The sequence below is a fragment of the Protopterus annectens genome, chromosome 2.part0, assembly GCF_019279795.1.
Source record: "Protopterus annectens isolate FY-2018-M chromosome 2.part0, PAN1.0, whole genome shotgun sequence".
NCBI classification, from domain to species: Eukaryota; Metazoa; Chordata; order Ceratodontiformes; family Protopteridae; genus Protopterus; species Protopterus annectens.
The window spans coordinates 582929387-582949323 of record NC_056728.1 but is presented as its reverse complement, the minus strand read 5'-3'; positions in this window follow the sequence as shown (position 1 = coordinate 582949323).

The following is a 19937-nucleotide window of genomic DNA, read 5'->3' as shown; positions in this document are numbered from 1 at the left end:
TATCTAACTTACTTCCCAATACTCTGGGAGTCCCTCAAGGATCAATTTTAGGACCACTACTTTTCTCGATTTTCATTAATGATCTACACACAGTTGTATCAAATGCCAGTTGCCTTCAATACGCTGATGATTCTCGCTGATTTGCACTGGTACAACCCTATAGAGCTACAAATTATGACCCAAACCACTTTCAGTAAAATAGAAAACTGGCTCTCTAGTCGCCTGATACTTAATCCAAAAAAAACTAAAATGTTGCTGTTCTCACCGACACAAAGGTCAAGCCCCTTTAATTTTACGATCCAATCAAAGGATGGGACTATTATATCTCCGGATCCCTCGACAAAATTACTAGGGGTAACTATAGACAACAACCTGAAATTCGACATTCATGTAAACTTAATGATTAAATCCATCAATAAAAACTAGGCTCGCTATATAGAATAAATAGATTCCTGACCCCCCAAGCTAAATCTGCCATTGCCCAAACCCATCTTCTCTCCACACTCTTGTATGCATCCCCCTTACTACAGAATATTAATAAAACAGTCATGAACAAACTCACCATTTGCTATAATCATATTGCTAGGTTTGTTACCGGATTACCATACAGAACCCATCACTGCACCAATTTAACCCAGCTTAACTGGCTTGAGTTACCAAAACATATTTCGTATAACCTTCTAGTCCTTGCCCACAAAATAATTTATAACCCTGACTACCCTCCCTCACTCAAAAAACTTATCTCCCTTTGCAATAACCCTAGAACTTTGAGGTCATCCTGCCGCCTCCTCATCCAAACTTGCAAAACTAATAACATGGCGGAGATTCTCTTCTAACCAACTCAGTAGGGAGAATTTGGAACAAACTTCCCCCTGATATTACCTCACTCTCCTCCTTAAGTCTATTTAAGACCAAACTAAAACTACATCTACGATCAACACGTACCTGCTACTGTCTTAATCCGGGCTAGCTATCTCTCTCTACATACATTGTTTCCCAGTCTTGGGGCTTCAGGGATATCTACTGAATCATAGAATGAATATATTATAATTACTAACCTTACACTGATTTGATTATTGAAAACTAAACCTTACCTGTATTACTTAACGAATATTTGTTTTTTTCTGTGACTTGATGTATTGTTTTGTCTGGAGCTTTTCTCCCCGGGCCTCCGCTGAAAATGGACATGTATCCAGTCGGATCCTCCCGGTTAACAAATGTAAAATAAAAATAAAATAAAATACATACAAATATATGCTCACAAGTATGTATGTGTGTGTGCGTGTGTGTGTGTGTGTTTATACAGATCTATATAATTTTGTTACTGCCAATTTATTCAAACACCATTATTTTTAGCCTTGAAGACCAAACAAGCCACCCATTAAATTTTATACTGAACAATCCTCCCCAGACAAATACACTGTTGAGGGAACCATACCTTCTGTACTGATCTAGCTCGTAAAACTAATACTGACATCACCAAAACACCAGGAAAGTTAGGTAGCAGATGGTAGCATATCTCTTTAAATATTAAGAATATCACAGACTGGACATGTTCTTTATGTGGGACATGTATTTATGGAATGCAGTCAGATTTGATCCTGATGTAGGCCATATATCCAACTTATTTCTTTACTGTGTATCTTGATATATATTACAAATGTAACATTATGTGAAAAGTGAGAGTTTTCATTTTTTTTTTGCTGTTGTTTAGTGCATTCTGTCTTTCTTGTGTAAATTATGAAAGGCCCTCATAGTGTTTTCTTTTGAAAAAGATAGTCTAGCTGCAACAACTAAGTATTCTCTTCCTGCAAGGAAGTTTATCAGAATACTGAGATCTCTGAATCCAGGGATCTGATGTGTTAGTGTAAGTAGAGCAGTCAAGAAGCCTAAAAAGGTACATTATACCATCTTTCAGAGAACAAAGTGTCAAAGGTATGTAATATGCTTACCATTTAAGTGGAGAAAAATTATAACATGGCTACATTAAGGGAGAATTTAGGAATTATTGTGAGCTTAGAATATATTATTTGATTTATTCACCTTTTATTCTTTACAGTAAATTAAGGATCAGTAGAAAATATAGACATCTATCTTAATGAACTAAAGAAATTAGCAAAATACCGAAACGTAATTGTTAAGAGACAGACTAGCCTATAACATAAGAACATTTTCAGACAAAATGCATGCTTTTAAAAGAAGACAATCTTGTCTAAAGTTTTGGAAGACTGCAAGATAAGTGAAATTACCAATATACAAAAGCAACACCGTAAAACTCTCCTGCCAGTCATGAGCGGACAGGTGATCCGCTGTGGCGACCCCTAACCGGGAAAAGACGAAAGAAGAAGAAGATTAAATAGGGAATGGATGCATGTAAGAAAGACTGAGTCAAATAAAGTATTAACATTAAGTGAAACTTCACAGTAGCAATACTGACAATGAGAAAAATAGGTATGATGTCCATAAGAAGTATGGAGATGTTGAAATGTATACCTTGTATATTAGGTATTACAATAGGCATAACATGAAGAAGTGTCCAAGGTTTATTTGCCTTTGTAGATGCTGTTATAGAAAACATTATTTCAGAATGATGTGTATTAGAAAATAAATGAATAAATGAAAGTGTTTCAAAGAATGGTCATGTTGTTGGGTGAAACAAGAACATTAGATTTTTATTGATACATCCAAATGGAAATAATTATTTTAATCAGTGAGTACATAGTTAGCAAGATAATGAGTAACTCTGTTGCTAAGAGAATTTCAGTATTAATAAAAAGTGCTGAATTTAAACTAGAGACAGGTACTGAGTAGTAACATTTTGTTAGGTAGCACCTTAAAGCATTAGGCATGAAAAACACTGAAATGAAAGTAGTGCACATATTGCAGACTGTTTAGGAAATGAACTAAAGCTATTTGGAATGAAGCTAAAAGATCCTCTTTCAAACAGCAGCTGTAAGTCAAAAAGGTAGGCTGGCCATTGAATGACTTAATGCTTTGGATTGTTTGACTTGTGAAAAGTATTCACTTTATTTATTTATTTCACTTTTGTTAACTGGGCTGGTCCAGCTGGGTAAGAATTTACCCTTTTTCAGTGGAGACCCGAGGGGAAAAGCCCCAAACAGACATACAAATACATACAAATAGAGACAAATTAACAATATTAAAGAGCAAAACAATCTTATGGATACAATGGATAAGAAGAACATAATGTACTTAATGGAATAGTACATAGCTATATATACAAAAAGTGTAGTAATAGGTTGTAACAGGAGAAACAACAATAATAAATCCAGCAGGTAAGTAGGAAGGAAGTTAAGGTTGTAGGTAATATAATGAAAAGAAACAAGGTATAATTAGATTAGTGGCTAGAAGAAGAAATGTGTAAGTGCAGGGGCTTCAGAATTGAGGGAAAGTAGAGTGGGAGTAAAATGTAGAGAGGGGTCACTGCACAAGGGGCCGCAGGTCAGAAAAGGGAATGGTGCAAAAGAAGATAGTAGCAGAGGAGGGATGTAGTGAACTAGAGGGAGGGTACAGAAAGAAGAGCAGTTGGATAAAGTAAGTTATAGAAAGAGGAAAAAGGTCTTATAGATCAGACTTAGTGGTGAAGTGGGTATGTGGAGAGGGGAGGGGTTAAGTAGGATGATAACAGGTACATAAAGGGTTGTTATGGAGGTACACTATCAGGTCATGTTTGAAGTTAGGAAGGGAGGTATGACTTCTAATATGGAGTGGAAGATTGTTCCAGGGAGATGGATTGTTTATAGAGTATTTTACCTATGTTCTTGTTGGGTTTATAGACTTGTAGTAAGAGTTTATCAGAGCTGCACAAGGATCGGGGAGGGGTGCACCAGGAGATCAGGTTGGACAGAGATGGACAGTCAGAATTTGAATTAAGAATTCTGAAAGCTTGGATCAGCTGACATTTGGTCAGAATGTGTGAGAATTCATGCCAATGTAGTTTTATGAGAGCGGAGCAGTGATGGGATTTATAGGGGCTGCTGGTGACAAATCTAGCAATTTTGTTATAGGTTTGGTCTAGTTTTGCCAGCAAGTTATTTTGTAGATTGGAAAATAGAGGGGAGCCATAGAGGAGGGCGGGGAGGAGATAGGATTGGGCTAGCAGTAGTTTTGAGTTGGGTGTCAGGAATTTGCTGTTTCTGTATAGCATGCCCAGTTTCTGGTGTGTTTTCTTTATAGAATGAAGTATGTGGAGGTCTAGTTTGAGCTGGTACTCTATGATGACATCTAGGAGTTTAGTGTGTACGTCTGGTGTTATGATGGTGCCATTTAGAGAGGATATGAGAAAGGTGGATTTGTGATGGGCTAGAGTTTTAGGTAGGAATAGTAAGAGCTTAGTTTTAGAGGGGTTCAGGATAAGTTGATTGTTGGAGAGCCACTTCTCAATAGAGTGAAATGAAGATTGGGTGATATGGTGGAGGTTATTGATAGAGTCAGAAATGGAGATCAGAGTTGAATCATCTGCATACTGTATGATAGAGGAGAGGTTGCTGGAAGTGTTTAGGTCATTGGTGAAGAGGTTGAAAAGGAGGGGGCCGAGAACTGAGCCTTGAGGAACACCAGTCTGAACTGGCAGAAAGGGTGGGAAGGAATTTTGCCATTTAACTTCTTGTAGGCGACTGGACAGGTAACTTGAGAACCAGTTTAGAGTGGGAATGGAAATGTTCAGCTGAGAAAGTTTATGAAGTAGAAGGTTGTGAGAGACAGTATCAAAAGCCTTTGAGAGATCTAAGAAGAGGCAGAACACAAGTTTATTACTGTCTCTGGCCTCAGCTACAGTATGAGAGAAGGGTAAGAGTGCAGTGTTAGTACTGTGTTTGGGCCTACAACCATGCTGGGTGTTGGTTAAAAGATTGTTTTGAGTAAGGTGGGAAAGCAGTTGAGAATGGATACACTTTTCAAGAATTTTGGAGAGGGGAGAAAGAATAGCAATGGGATGGAAGTTAGATGGTTCTGTGGAGTTACCACCTTTATGTAGTGGGATAGTGAAATATTCCTTCCAAATAGAGGGGACAGTGGATTCTTGGATTGAGCGGTTGATTAGAATGGTGATAGGAAGGGCAATAGAGTCAGCAGCAAGTTTAAGGAATTGGGGAGGTAGGTTATCAGGGGCGGAGAACAAGGTTTGAGTTTACTGAGGAGAGTTTTAATATAACTAACAGAGACAGGTTTGAGCATGAAGGGGTCTGAGAGGTTAGTGGAGTAAGATTGGGGGTGTGAAGAAGGTGTGGGTCTGGTAATTGAAGTGACAGAACTGGAAGTGGAATTAGAGGTGGGGTTGGGGTTATTAGAGGTGTTAGGTACTAGTTTAGAAATTGTATCAATGAAGTAGTGATTTAAATGAATGGCGGTATCTGAGGGAGATTGATTGGGAAAAGGGTTGGGGGTTGTGGGTGAGCCAGGGTTAAGAAGAGTTTTTATGGTTGACCAGAACTTCTGGGGGTTAGTAGTTTGCAGAGATTGGTCAGACAGGTAAAACTTTCTTTTGTCCTGGTTGACTCTTTTTTTTGTAAGGTTTCTAAGTTCCCTATAAGATTGTAGGAGGGCAGGAGATTTGCCTTTCTGATATTGTTTCCAAGTGACATCTCTTTTATGCATAAGGTGGAAGGTTTCTTTGGATAGCCAGGCGGCATGTTTAGCTTTGACTTTTATTTTCCTGATGGGGACAAGAGAATTGAGTATGTTTAGGAATGTCTGGTTGAAGTAGCTAACTGCATCATTTAAAGTTAGAGAGTAGGCAGGACCAGTTAATATTTGACAGAATTTTGTTGAAGGAAGTGGTATTGAATTTTTTTTGGTTGCGGATGTATTTTAAGAGGTGAGTACTATTGAGGTTGGGTGAGTACCTAGTAATGTGCATAGGTAGGTGGTCATTGATGGAGTCAGATAGTGTACCTGGCTGATGGTACAAATTAGGAGAATTTACGAGAATCCAGTCTAGGATAGAATTGGAGTGTTTTTTGCCAAGGCAGGTAGGGGAGGAGACAAGCTGAGTAAAACCATGTAGGTTGAGACTATGAGACAGTGTAGTAGAGTTAACTGAGTTCCAGTCTATATTTACATCTCCAAGTATGATAGTTTCAAAGGGGATGTGAAGAAAACACCAAGATAAGATGTCTTCAAGGATGGTGATATTATTCCCTGGTGGGATATAGATTGAGGTTATGGTCATTTTTTTGTAATTGTTGAGATGACAGGTTACTATGAGTAGCTATTCTGCAAGCACAGACTAGATGTGCACTAATAGTCACACAGTCAAACAGCCCTCTCATATACTGAATGTAGATATAGTAAAGATAGCTTGCAAAACAATGCTTATCTGTCTACATACTATATGTGGGTAGCTCGCTTACGGAATGTCATATTCTGATAAGTCTGATGTAATCAAGTAATACATTCACTAATGAAAAGTTCCAGTAATTCCCAGGAGTAGACCTGGGCAGGAATTAAAGCAAATTGAAAGTGCAATCAACAGAATGGGGGAATGGTATGACAATTGTTGTGAAGCCAGGCAAGATTCTTATAGGTATTCATCTACAGGGTCTAAATAAAGTCACTGAAAGAAAACATTGCCCAGTGTTTAAGGCTCAAGAGCAATGCAAATGCTTTGTTATTTACATTATTAAATGCAAACTAGGGATACTGTCAGACAAAGTTAGATGAAGAAAGCTCTTACAAGTTGTGTGCATTTAATATTCCTTTTGAAAGATACACATTTTCAAGACTTCTATTTTCCATCTCATTAACACCAAAAGTATTTCAAAGATCAGTCGTGTGTAATTGAGGGCTTAGAACTCGTTATGGGCATAAATAATCTACTAATGTGGGTAATGCTGCAAAAGAGTGTGTCAAAAGATTGAAACAGACTAAAACAGCATCATTTTAAACTAAATAAAAGTATGTATACCATATGAGTGACAAGTCTGAAATATATGAGCCATTTTCAATAGTCAGAAGGAGCGAAACCAGGCTCAGAGAAAGTCAGAGCAATGATGAAAATTCTAAAGCCAGTATGCAAACAGGCTTAAGCAAGATTTTTGTGAATGATACAAAATCATGGAAACTTGTTTCTAATGTTTCTCTGATAACTATGCCTCTGACAGAGCAATATATTGCATGGAAATAGAGAAGCTTTAAAAAAGAATTTAAGCATTTGTAACAGAGGCACCTACTTTGAAATATCTTGATGCAAATAAGTGAACTTTGATGCAAGCAAATGCAAACCAGAATGGTATAGGAGCAGTGCTCATACAGAAAAAACAGTTTTCCATGGTTCATGAACATCTATAGATGCCCAACGTGGTATGAGCATACTAAGGCAGAACCTTAGCAGTAGTTATTAGATATGAATAATTCTTCATATGCATTTATGGCAAATACGTGCTTTCAGAAATAGACCATAAATCCTTAAAATCATGTCTAGAATGACTTTGTAAAAGGTACCTCCAAGACTGCAGTGGATGTATAATTTACAAAAGTATTACCTGAAGACTAAGTACAGACTGCACTACTAAATACAGACTGCACTACTAAATGCAGATTGCAATACTAAATACAGATTGAACTACTAAATACATAATTCACTGCTAAATGCAGACTGCATTACTAAATACAGACTGCACAAGGAATATGAAATTGATACCTACAAATGGTCAGCTGTGATCAGTGTACTACCCAAATAAGCAAATGTAAACTGAAATAATTAAATAAAAATATAGCTAATATGTTAAGTAAAACATATTTACCAGAACAGAATGAGAAGGAAGTAGATGAACTAATTATTTTATGGTTAAAATGTAAGATGCCTGCTAAAGAGAAAAAAATTTAAGAATTTCAGTGATGCACTGGAACTTAGTGACAGGCTGGATTTGAAAAATGTAGAAAGAATCCAAGACTTGAACATAACTGGAAAAATGTGCAAGTGAGAATTAGAACATGGGTGGGTAAAATAAAAATGAATTGGATGGAAGAGAAGTGGGGGATAAGTATCTGGGTGTAAGTGACTGGAGATCCTTGGATAGTCTGTGAAGGAAAATTGTAATAAGTTGTTTGTCCAAATTAATGGTTTGTTGACTAGATGGTTTAGTAAATCTAATACATTAGTGGGACAAATAAATGTGGTGCAGGTGATGATACCTCAATAGCTATTATACTTGTTTAGGTATCTCCCATCAGGAGAAGATACAAAGTGGTGTCAGAAGATACAGACAAGTTGTGGTAGGTATGTTTGGAATATTAAGGCAAGTAGAATAGCAAAAGAAAGACTAAAAAAGACTGGGATGGTAGAGAATGCCTGACTTCCAGCTGTATCTGCAGGCAGTGATGCTGGCATTTCCTTAGCAGCTCAGGAAGGAGAAGAGGACAAGGAAGAGGAATGTGAGAGCATTAGCTGAAAGAGACTTCTAAACCTGTGGGCGATAGAAGGGCTTAGAGCTAAGACATTTAGGAAGAGCAGGTTAATGAGTGCTTGGAATAACCCTAATTTTAAAATACAAAGTAATAGGCAGTGGAGAACAAGGGGGTGATGGTGAATAAGGAAGATGATTTGGTATACAGAGTACAGGAAGAGGAGTGTATGTGGAGATTTATACGGCATGGAAAGATTTGTCCTATAGAAGGGGGAGTGGCTACAATTTACAGGAAATGGTAGAAGGTGTATTATATCTGAAACACGATAGGAGGAGGTGTTGAAAAGGTAGAACACATGAAAAGACACATCTATTATATGGTACCAGTATGTGAGAAGGCTGCATAGGTGATTCAGAACTCTCCTTCAGTTACAAGGATGCTGGAATATGGGGGAGGAGAAATTTTGAAGATGTGGATAGAAGGGAGAAAGAGGTTGGAAATCTGCATATGTTTTGGGAGTGTCAGGATGTTAAACATTTATGGAATTGTTTGTGCAGAAGAATGTGAAAAAGTATATGAGAAGTGAGTCCCAAAATGTTGGAAGTTCATACTCTGTTCATTTATTCATTATTTCTAACCACAAGCCAGTTATTGTGATATTTAATGGCATATTAAAATGAGTAGCATATTTCTGTTTAGAACTGTTTTTAGTTAAATCCTACTGAGCCCAAAACAGGCACAATGGTACAATATACAGTAGGTGGGTAGATGGCCAAAACTCTTATAATTCTACTTGACATATTTGGCATTCACATGAAAATCCAGAATTTGCTATGACCCACAGTGATTCACTAAGGTAGAATTTGTGTCAGCCTTCACATTTACTGGGCCTCTTGCAATTTGTGTAGGGCCTGTAGTTGTTTAGGATCAACTATCCCAACTTTCCACCCTTAAACTATGCAGACCCGGCCTTCAACTGTGCCAAAACATATGCATTGTTTTACAGTTTTTATTTCGTGACACTCCTTACATGGTTTTAACATAGGATCTAGATCTAGAAACACTAGTCAGAACTGTTAGAAACATTAAGGGATACTGCAGATATATGGGAAGATAACTGTTTCTGAATAACTGACTGATTCTGTGATCTGACGAGTATCCCAGAGGAGCTACACAACATGCTAAGTTATTTTTGACAAACATGGATTAAAGACATCATTTTGTGAGCATATAAATTATATCACTCCTCTTCAGGACAAACTTACAAGGTTACCTTAATGTCTCTGGCCTAATAAAGTAATACACCCATCTCACTGATTTAAGCAACACCGATACTAGCCTCTCAGTTTCCTTTTATTCATAAGATATTGTAAATGTAAGATCACGTTTCATTTAAATGTATTGTGTAAGACAAAAATACAGTATTCTCTTTGTGTAAGTTTAGAAATGCAGCCCATATTAAAGCAGACCCTCACAGTGTGCGTACAGTTTCAGTGAAGGCACTTTAAATGAGTGAAAATAACCTTCAGCCAAGAATATTGATAAGAGCAGAATGTGCAGTACATTTGAGTACAGACACATTTTGTTTGTACGGTACAAGGCTTGGAAAGCAAGATTCAAGAGGCATGCAGACATTTACAGGGTTTTGGTATTATTAGGAGATTCTTCACAGTTACGTTAGTTCATTTGGACTGATATATAGAAAGTCATTTCAGTGCAGTCCTGAGAGGGCGGTACAGACACTCAAGAGTGGGTGCAGAAGCCAGGTCAAGTATCTAGCATTCCAGAATATTAATGATATTATTCAGGAGAAGAGGAGTATGTGTGCAGAAACTACTAACATAATTATCAGTGCTGTTACTGGAGACAGTACATTTCTGAGTACAGAATTTATGGACAGTATAATGAGTGCAGAAGCTAGGGACTTTAAGATTTGATTTGGATATTGTTGACGTCTGTCTCCACTGTACATAATAAAACATTCTTAACTAAATTACAGTGTTTGCAGACTTAATTCTGAAATAGAGTTGCCACCTTTTCAGAGGCTCAAAGTGGGACTTTTTTGTAGAAATGTGAGATTTTGCAGGACTAAACATACTCCTGGCCAGTGCAAAGGACAGAACTTCACTTGTTTACCAAAATAAAAGCTTGTTTTATAGCATTCCAGTTGCTTATGCTATTTCAAATAATATTTATGTGTTTCAGATACAAAATAACTGTTTTATGCAACTATTAAAGAAAACTTAAGAAATGTATTTTGTCTTAAATTCTCAGAACATTTGTCATTTTTTAGTTTTTTTCACAGGACACAACTGCCCAAAGTGGGACTGTCCCTCGCAAAGAGGAACAGGTGATAACCCTATTCTGAAATATACAAGAAGATTTGGCCCATACTGGAGAGACTGGGACCTGTTCAACACAAGTTTTGGTAATTGACAGATAAAGACATTCATTTCAATCTCATTCCAGTTTCTTGCAGTTATTTCTAGATTATTCCACTATTCTTCAGCCATATGGAAACATCAAGACAAGCCATATGACAATATCACAAAGAGTGCAAAGATCTGGACTTTACTTTTTTTGCCAAAATAAAAGTTCAGTCTCTTAGAATTTGAATTGCTTCTGTTCTTTTATATACTATTAATGTGTTTTAGGTATAAAATAATTGTTTTACGCAAGTACTGGAGGAAACGTAGGAAATATTTTGATTATATATATTTTTTTTAAATCTCAGACCTCAGGCCATTTGCCATTGCTCATTCTTTTTTTTTTTTTTTGCAGAGCTGCCTTATATAGAGGGACAAGGAGCAACCTATGTCTTCATCTTCCATATTTTCAAAGTAGCAAATCACCCCCTCCAACCTAGACATTAAGAGTATAGCAATTTGATGGTTCATAATGCAAATGTTGTTTAATAACGAGGTAAAAGTGATTGCTTTAGTACCATGCTGTATTTCCATGTCTCCCTAGAAAGTAGAAGTGTACTGTGGCAAAAGTGAAATAATTGTTAATAGTAATAATAATAATAATAATAATAATAATAATAATAATAATAATAATAATAATAGCAAGGTTACATAATGAAGAGAAAACTTGAGAACAAAACATCTACAATTTTCTCAGTTTATTTTCAAGGTTTTGGCTTATTTATGTGTTTTACACCTCTTAACCTGGTGAAGAATCTTGTTCAAGGATTCACTTCAGCCATTATTTGAGCAAAAGGTGAAAACAAACAGGTATAATACAATAACACAAATGTCGGTAAATAAATGAATAAATTAAACAATACACTGCCATTAAAGTTATGTAACAAAGTCACATTTATTCATGTAAAATGGTATATACTTGTACCACATAAAACACTGTACAAGGAAGCCAGTTTGGCATGTTACTATACAGTCTAGCTGCTAATTGTAGGATATAGTGGTAATTGCTGCTTAACATTAGAATTTTTTTTATATTTTTCAACATTCATAGAGCAATACATGCAGATTAGTGCACAGTGTGCATCCACACTGAAACATGTTTGAAAATAAAACTGAAAAGATACCGACAGACTGGACTAAAACATGGTAACAAAACATTATTCTGGATTCATGCTATAGGTGCGCTGTCTTAAGGAAGTTTTTGATTTTTTTTCCTGAATGGTAGTATATTGTGTAATGCTTATTATCTCATATATAACATGGTATAGTTATTTGGAAATCTTTCAGAGAAAGCCTTTTTGCCTTTGGTCAAGTTAAATGTGGCCCAGACTAACATTATACAATATTGTTATGCCAGGGTAGGAAGTAATCATTATTTGAAAATTCAAAGCTTAGGGAAATTATCAAGAAGAAGGCCCTGCCTATTACAGGGAGCCAATTGGTCTTTGTTATGTAGTCACATTGCTGTTGTCTGTCGCTGTCTATTAAAAATAAGTACTAGAATTATGTTTATTTAGCTTCAATAAAGGATGTATTTTATGCTGAATTTGTGACTGAGATTAAAAGTACATATTCTAAAGGAAATAAAATAAGTAATAATCCTTTTATTATCTTGCAAAGTATAGCTCTTACATGATTTTACATGCTAATAAAGCAAATTTTATCAAACCTCAAAACTCCTTTGAGAATTTATACTCCATATAGCAGATGCTGTGTTTATCTTTCATTCCATATACCTGACCACAATACTCTGCAGGAATAACCATGAATCTGAAAGGATGGGGTAGCATAAGGATTTATTCAAAAATGGAAGTGAGAGCTACCTATCAAAAGGTTCCTGACAATTAGCCATGGTTGAAAAGAATGAAACCTGGAGAGTAACCCAGCTGACCTGGCATGGACTGGTGACCTGGGTGTTTGAAAAAATAAGGAAGGACGATGGGAGTGGGTGGCTGATGCCACCATACCCATCTGAAAAGGCCTACTGCAGTGATGGTACTTACTCAGGAGATAGGAGCATGGTAAGCAACGTAGTCTCCGCCAAACCATTTCCATTCTATAGCCTTTGTAGAGCAAGTGCAGGAATATACAGACTCACAAAAGAAGCCAGAGTAGACCCTCACATTTGTGAACATACAAACTATCCACCAAAGGAAGGTGTTAGAGTAAAAAAAAAAAAAAATCATAGCTGATTGGGTGACAGCTGTACTGTGATTGCTTCCCCCGATAATAGCAATGAAAAAGGAAAATTATATGGATGGCTAGATGGTCAGCAGATGACAGAAAGATAATACTAGAAAACATTTTTGATGTACACCTTTCCATTCTTTATTTACTACTTCCTAGAAAATAAGAAAACATAGACAAAATTATCTTTACCAAGGCATTAGACAACCTTCAATATAGTGGAACTATTTCTTTAATTTGGTATGTTTGTTTTGAAAAAAAAAAATCTACTCTATTCCAGAAATTTTATAAGACATCGGTTTGCATCTGGTTTACCGACTTGCTGCAAGACGTCTTCAGGAATCAGGCACTTTTTTTTTTGGCTTAACCATGGAGCTACCTAGTTTCTTGGTTCTACCTTCTTTCAGTCAAAAAAGAAAAACAATATTATTAAGCCAGCCTTTCCTACCACAGCAGGCTGATAAACTGCTTCAGCTACAGGTGGGCAACTCTGCTGTGGCCCAAAGCTGGTTCTTCTGACCACTCATCTTTTTGCTTGGGTCTTGCTGGTATAGACCTTATAGCCACCATGGACCATAGGTTATACACGTCCTTACCAGTTGTTGTTGGAGTGTCGCTAGTGGCATTACAGAACCTCACTTGTTCCTGGAAAAGGGCAGGGAATGTCATTCTGCTTAGACAAAAAGCTATGCCCATCCCTGAACAGACTTTTCCTGAAAAGGCAGGTCTGTTTCTTTAAATTTTGTTTGCAAAAAAAAAAAAAAAAAAAAAAAAAAATGCTTAAAACATATGTCTTCACCTGTCTCAGTTACTGAGGATAGTAGTAATTTATTGGGCTTAGTTTGGAGTTTAGAGCAGGCTCTTGACCTATCCTTATGGTTGTTTCTAGTAAAAGAAAAAGAGATTCTTCATTTTTTGAACAGATTCAAGACTCTGAGCCTCAAAATAATTGTGAAATCACAGATTGTGTCATCTCCACATAATTCTGATTTAGATTCTCAGGAAAGTGTGGCTTTGGCCTTTGAAGGATTCTCTTTCTCTGAAACTATTTTTAGAATGAATTATTTTTTCAATGTTATTTCACTGGGAAAACAGTGACACTTCTCTTTTCTTCATGAAGTATTATGATTTGTTATAACTGGAATTTCCAGAACCCTCTCCTATTCCTCCTATTCTGTTTACCTCGGAGGATGTTTTTGTCACAGTTTACAATTTTCCTCACAGCCAGCCTACTGCCCCCAAGAAAGCAGAAAGTCTTTATAAGATTTTATACACCCATCCCTGATATGACCCAGTGGCTACTGCTTTAGTGAGCCCAGCTGCTGCTAAACATATGGTTAATACTAATCCGTCTCTTTAACAAGGATGGGAGAAATGTTGATAATGTTGGGAAAAAGATATATTCTTTTTCAACACTTGCTTTTGGAATTATTATTTATTGAAATTTATGCTTGTCATTTGTGAGAATATGAGAAATATTTTGGCATCTGTTTCCTCTTTATTATTGCAGGCTTTTTTGCCAGGGTGTGCACTTTTTATTGATATATTCCTACCATTGTCCTCTCAGGGCTTTAGCCTGCCTCACTCTGTTGTCATGAAAGCTCTGAAGGCACTTTCAGTCAGCTTAGGTGGCGCCAGCTAATGGTTTGGCCATGTGGAACGTGCCCTGAAAGCTTTGGAAGCTGGCTGGCTGTTGAATCCTTGGCAAGATTCAACCATTATAGCTAACACTACTACAACAGTGATCATACAAACATCTACTGTTATGGTAAGTTTACTTGCACAACTGTACTTTACAAGAAGTTATATAATGTCCTCAAACAGCAGTTGTTTGCATTCTACTTCATGGAGGTTGTGTACATAAAATGCTGAGAATCAAAGAAAACAGATTTTAATATAACAACAATAATTTATAATGATAAATATTTTGTCACTTTATTTGCAGAGTGAAGGCTAGGTCTTGACCTGCCACACTTTGTAGCAGGCTTCTGTGAACATTCCAAATGGTTAAAAAAATACAAAAGTCGGGAAGACTATTTTAGAAGCATAAGGTCACAGAAATCATCACTATGCATGTATGAAACATTACTTGCAATAGACTCTTCACATGCTTTCACTACAGACGTGCATATCTGAGCAAAACTTTATACATTTAAAAGGAACTCTCAGCTGATTTCAGTGAAATGTGCCCTATTTCATCTATACCTGCAAAGGTAAAATTATGGCTTTTCAAGATAACACTATAAAAAGAGACAGGGATTTATGATCTGTAAAGATATGGAGTGAAGACCATACTTACAACTGCCTTTAACCCATCAACATTTCTAGTCCCACATTTCCAAAATCATCAGAAGCTATGAAAGTGAAACTAATGAGACAAAGGCTGTTGGCAGATTTTATTTAACATAGCCTTTGCCTTTATTGACATTCACAGTGAACTGAGCATTTCAGCATTACAGCAACATGTTAAAACTACTGATAGCATGACATTAGGCCATCTACCATATAATCACCCTGCAAATATCTGAGCAGAAAAATATGACTATCCCAATGTATGATTCTGAACAATTGCAGGTATATAGTATTTGAATGATCATGTCTAACTAGTACTGTAAGCTAACCTATGATAAGCTACAAGTCATGAATTTTAGTTCCCTAATCCTACATTACAAATTATTTTATGTATCACACAAACCATCCCCATATATTCAATTTATCTGTTTTATGTTCTATTTGTGCCACCTGAGGAAGTCATTGGACTATACAGCACACCTGGGTTGCATCTAAAAGGGACATTTGTGTACAATGGATTACCTAGTTAAAAATGTATAAAATAAGATGGGAAGGGGGAGCCTAGATGGCCAGCTAAGCATAGCACTTTTTCTGAGCACTATAAAAGTAATATAATAGACAGGAAATATACTAATATATATACTTAAATTTGATAAAATCTAGTTATGAATAGTCTAAACTTTAACTTTACAAACTTTGAAGTTTTTATTCCAAATGATTCCTGTCAAATTATTTGAGACTAAACTAAGGAAAATGAACAGCTCCAAGTATTCACAATCTGATGCTGCACTGAGGAAAGAACTGCAGCTGGTGTTGTCCACTCTACAGTCACTATCACTGAAGATAGATGACTTCCAACATAAACTAGAGAACTTAAGTGAGAATAGCTCTAAACAAACTGAAGTTTTTAGAGACCTTTTTCAACAACATCAAAAATAAAATAATGGACATGGAGAGAGCCATAACTGACACAGATGGAAGATTAAAGGAGGATGAACTACACACAGACTTTCTTCTCAAACAAAACAAATGGCTAATGAATAAAATTGATGACCTTGAAAATCGGGAGAGAAGATGCAATATTCATATTTTCGGAGTACCAGAGAAAACAGAAGGTGAGAACATGATTTTATTCTTGAATAATTGGATTCCCAAAATTTTAGACTTGCAAGAAGGTCTCTCATTTGGTATAGAAAGAGCTCATAGAGAAATTGGTAAGCCAGTGCCCACATCCCCCACAGCAACACCAAGATCTATTGTTGTAAAATTCCTCTCCTACCTTGATAAGGAACTAGTGTTAAAAACAGTTTGGAGGACAGCCCCATTAAAATTTATCCAACACCCCATCAGATTTGACAATTACTACTCTGTGAGAATTTTGGAAATGAAGAAGAAATGTTGGCCACTGGTTAAACCTCTGAAACGAAAGAACATCAGAGTCCAAATATTGTATCCAGCAAAAATCAAAATGCACCTTTCTTCTGGTACAGGAATTTTTAATAACCTGGATGAAGCTATCTCCTTTATAACAAAACAGTAACCTAATGACCATCCTAGGGGATATGGACTTTCCCCTGTCTTCTTTAAAGAGAACATATGAGAATAATACATGGAATTTTGTCAAAAAGAAGAAACAAAAAACTGAGACTTCAGCTGCCACAACAAATTCATCTATCAAAAAATCAGCTGGTAAATATATAATCAAATCTTGTTCTTTTTTGTTTTTTTGTTAGTGATTAATGTCTCTTAATTCATACTTACTGCACCATTATGGTAATTAATGCTGTTTAAATCATTTAACACACAGAGCAAATAGTTAATATACAGCAATAATATTAAGGAATTGCTTAAAAAGTTTAATCTAATTGCATACTGAGATAATTTATAGCCAAAAAGAAAACAAAAAAAAAACTGGGCCGGATTCACGAAGGCTTGCACGGAGTCTAAGAGTAGTGTAAGACTCCATGCAGCCTTCGCGATCCAGGAACAGCCCAAAGTCCGTGTAAGAGTCAAGCTAAAACGGCTCTTACACGGAGTGGGCGTGGATAAGCTAATCACCTCACTTGCAGCCGAATAGCATGCAAATGAGGCTGATTAGCGATCCAGGAAGCCCAGAACAGCCCGTGTAAGAGCCGTTTTAGCTGCAGAAATGTACTCAGTTGACAACTGAGTACGTTTCTGCAAACACGGCAATGGAGCCATGTCAGCTCCAAATAAAGGGTGCATATGTGATAGGCAAATATGTGGCCATTGGCAAGGTAACCCCATGCAAATATATTAAAAATATAATTTTTTTTTTCGGCAATTGCCGATGTGTAAACCCAGCGCAGCCCCGCGTAAACAGGCTGCGCTGCATAGAACATAAAAACGAAGGTTTTAAACCTACAAATGTAGGTTTTATGCAAAACCAACATGGCCACTGTGTAGTGGTTGCTAAGGGAGGAAGCTGAGTCTAAGAGATGTAACTAAGCATTAGTAGGCAATCTGATGCAAATGAGTGTAAGGATACTGAATTCCACTGTCACATAGCAAATGAGCACATTCTGAGTAATGTAAGAGTTACATACGGGGGAGGAACAGAGTAGGAGATAGGTGACATCACAGGGGGGAATGGTAGAAAGAGATGCAGTTCATTGGAGGTTAGTGTTACATGACAGATGTCAGACAGATATTAAGGAAAGAGGTGTGCCACTAAGTAAACATGAGAAAGTCAAGAAATGGAAGGTGTACACTGTTGCCTACACCAAAGTTTCTTGCTGGACGTGTATATGCGACGCAGGCGCCAGCGAGTAAGGCAGTGTGCGCGCGTGTAAGGCAGTGTGCGTGCGTGTAAGGCAGACTCAGCATGTGGGAGCGTGTTGGGAGATGTCTAACACCGTTTGCGCGGGCGTGCACGCATTTTAATCCGAATAAGCAGATTCTGAACTGTGTAAGTATGTGTGCGCGCGTGTAAGCCACTGTGAGTGTGTTTCTGCTGGTTTGCACACGGCTCCACCCTGAGGAAACAGAAAGGAAAAAGGAAGCAACAGATGTAGTAGGAAGTTAGCAGGGAATACTGCTGGAGCTAGCAGGTGAAAACAATTAGATGCAGGCAATTACACAGGCAGAATACTAGGCCAGCCCAGCACTTAAAACTCTGCAAACAGCAGTGCAGAATGTTTCTCACAAGAGACACTGCAAGACAGGAGTTAAGTTATCAGAAGTGAAAACTGAAAAAGCTGAACTCAGAGCAGAAATGTTAGGGGCTGCCATAGCTGTCATAATGAGACATAGGCGACTTGCTGAGGGTGGTGACAATGCAGATGGTGCCAGACAACCCACAGTGAGGAGACGGAGAAGAGTGTACAGGCCCAGGGTCACCTACCACGGGTTACATGAGCTGGAGATAGTAGAGCGCTATAGAGTGGACAGAGACCTCCTGCAGCAAATAGTGGAGCTGTGCAGGCCACGCCTCACACACAGAACCAACAGAGGGGAACCCATCCCAGTGGAAACCAAGGTATGTGTTGGCCTAAGAATACTAGCAACAGGTACCTTCCAGAGACCAACTGGCGATATGATGGGGATATCACAGGCATCAGCTTCCAGGGTACTGCACCAGTTCCTGGATGCCATGTCAGCACATGTCGGTGATCATGTATACTTCCCCAATGCCCGTGAGGTATTGGCCAGCAACATGCGTCTCTTCCAGCAAATAGCGGAATACCCTGAGGTAGTGGGTGCAATAGACTGCACGCACATACGCATGAAAGCACCAGCCGGTGAGCGGGGTAGGGCATACATCAACTGCAAGGGATTTCCCTCCATCAACTGCCAGGTCGTGTGTGATGCCCAGGGCATAATAATGAATGTGTGTGCTGGCTGTCCTGGGAGCTACCACGATTCCCACATCTGGCATTTGACGCAGCTGTACCAGACATTTGCCAATGGGGACATCCTGCACGGACACCTAGTGGGGGATGCAGGGTATGCACTGGAGCCGTGGCTGATGACACCCATCAGAAACGCACACACACCTGAACAGGAACGCCATAATGAGGCACACGCACAAACATGTAATGTAATAGATCGTGTGTTTGGGCTGCTCAAGTCACGGTTCCGGTGTCTGGACACATCTGGTGGAGCCTTGCAGTACACACTAACTACATGTACCCAAATTGTCATGGTATGTGCTATGCTACATAATATGATCTTGCGAAAACAGCTGCAGCAAGACCAGCATAGGGCTGGGCCAAACAGCCCCCCACCATTGCCAAGGCCACCACAGGCACAGCGTGACTCGGAGGAGGAACAACCTGAGCCTGCCCCAGTAGGCAGAAGGAGGCGTGCCCAGTATGCCCTGGCCTTGGCAAAGAGGCAACGCATAGCACATACATTGGCTCAGTAGGAACCTTGGGAATGATACCCCTCTCTGACTCACTCATATAGTAACAGGGATGCCTAACGTGACACAACCTGCTCTCAAACATGTACAGGGAAGTGTAATATGCACATCCGACAGAGGCAGCCCTGCAGCACCACCTGAGGCATGAATGCTATGTGTTAAGTAATGTAACACCAAGTACCATATGCACACCTGAGGACCCTGACTAACATCCTACCCTCAACAAGCAGCATGCCACAACATGACAATGAGATGATCAAGTGCAACAATTGACTGAAGTA